The sequence below is a fragment of the Jatropha curcas genome, chromosome 4 (assembly GCF_041381405.1).
Source record: "Jatropha curcas cultivar XTBG-Jc1 chromosome 4, XTBG_Jcur_1.0, whole genome shotgun sequence".
Lineage (NCBI taxonomy): Eukaryota > Viridiplantae > Streptophyta > Magnoliopsida > Malpighiales > Euphorbiaceae > Jatropha > Jatropha curcas.
In genome coordinates this window covers 19,880,281-19,882,193 of record NC_143154.1, presented here as the reverse complement: position 1 = coordinate 19,882,193, position 1,913 = coordinate 19,880,281, and the positions used below count along the sequence as shown (strand labels likewise).

Genomic DNA, 1,913 nt, shown 5'->3' with positions numbered 1-1,913 from the left:
AATTTGTCTACTTTAACAAGTACATCCTCAATAATGACATAGGGTCTTTTAATAGATTGGTCAGCAAGTTGTAAAACCATATTAGTTCGCTTAACTTCATCTTCTAAACCCAATTTCTTAAAAAGAGATAATGGCATCAAGTTAATACTTGCTCCTAAATCACAAAGACATCTAGGGAAATCTACTTTACCTAATTTGCATGGTATAGTAAAGCTTCCTGGATCCTTGAGTTTAGTAGGTAACTTACTTGAGATTATGGAAATACAATCCTCAGTCAGGGTAACTGTTGACACATCTTCCCAACTACGTTTCTTTGAGCTCAAATCTTTAAGAAACTTCTCGTAGTTTGGAATTTGTGTAATAGCTTCCATGAGTGACATGTTAATATGCAAATTTTTCAATTTATCAATAAAGTTTAAGAACTGCTTATCTTGCTCTTGCTTCTTTAGCCTTTGTGGAAAAGGTGGCCTAGATTGATAAGCTTTAACATTATCCTTTTCCTTGTTCTTTCCTTTTTCCTATTCTTTTGATCCTGCAATATTCACTTCAATGCTCGGTTCACAAACTGGCTCCACAGTTTCATTATTCAAAATATTAGCATCAATACCAGAAGGAACTATTTTATCTACTACTTTTCCACTTCGTAAAGCAATGGCACTTACATTTTCCCTAGGATTCTTTTCTGTATTACTAGGAAGATTTCCCACTTCAGGTGAGGAAATAGCATTTGCAAACTGCCCTAGTTGTACCTCCAAGTTATGTATGGATGATGAATGGTTTTTGAATAACTTATCAAACTTTGATTCTAACCATTTAAAACTATCATCTTGACTGCTCATTTTCTGGTTAATTCCATCCAAGAATTTATCAATTTTACTAGTCAATTGTCCTAGTCTATCTTCAGATTGACAAACTTGATTTCCCCTATCTTGATTATCATAGTTTCTCCAAAAAGAATTAGGATAATTACGATTTTCTGCATTATAAGTATTCGAGTATGGACCGCGAACTTGTCCTTGAACATAATTCACTTGTTCCTTCATAACCGGATGCTTATAATTACATTCATTTGATACATGCCCATTTTGACCACAATTTTCACAAATAAGAGATGTTGATTTAATCACATTCAAGTTATCAATTTTATATGACAAAGCAGAAATATGTGCTTGCATCATAGTTAAAGGATCTAATTCATGAACTTTCTTAACCGAATTCTTTGAAGAAAAAGTAGAAGATGACTCATGATTAATAGTGGAATGACTTACCTGAGCCCTTTCGGTTGGCCATATGCTATTATTGTTAGCCATCTCTTCCAGTAACTCAATTGCATCATTAGTAGTCTTCTTCATTAATGATCCTCCTGCCATAGCATCTATAGTTCCTCTTGTAGAAGGAGTAACCCCATTGTAGAAGGTTTGAATCAATATATTTTGGGGAAGGCCATGGGGTTGGCAAACTCGTTGAAGTTCTTTATAGCGATCCCATGCCTCATATAGGGATTCATTTTCATGTCGGGTGAATGAGGTTATTTCTTTGATAAGCCTAACAGTTTTTGCTAGCAGGAAGTATTTAGACAAGAATGCTTTGGCTAGTTGCTCCCAAGTAGTGATAGAATTTGGTGGCAATGAATTTAACCAAGCTTTCGCCTTATCTTTCAAAGTGAAAGGGAAATAGACGCAGCTTAATAGCATCTTGTTTTCGCCCAAGAGATCCTAAATCCCTGGAAGGACCTCAGAAAACTATTGTTTTATTTTTTTTGAAAATGGTGTTAAAACCTTTTTGGAATTTGCGATGCCGATAAATTAGTCTTATAAATTGTTTTAGTCGCCACCCATTATTTCGGCAATGAGACCGTTTCCAATTTTAACTTATAAAATGACTCCATTTAACCCATTTTTTATTTAAGGCTG

General features: G+C 34.6%; 1 non-coding gene across 1 annotated transcript; it reads left to right on the top strand.

The window, feature by feature from the left end:
- Window positions 1–1,440: 1,440 nt before the first annotated feature.
- On the top strand, window positions 1,441–1,547 carry LOC119369942 (small nucleolar RNA R71). The gene has a single exon (XR_005177493.1). It is a non-coding gene; the product is annotated as a small nucleolar RNA R71 (small nucleolar RNA).
- The last annotated feature ends 366 nt before the right edge of the window (window positions 1,548–1,913 follow it).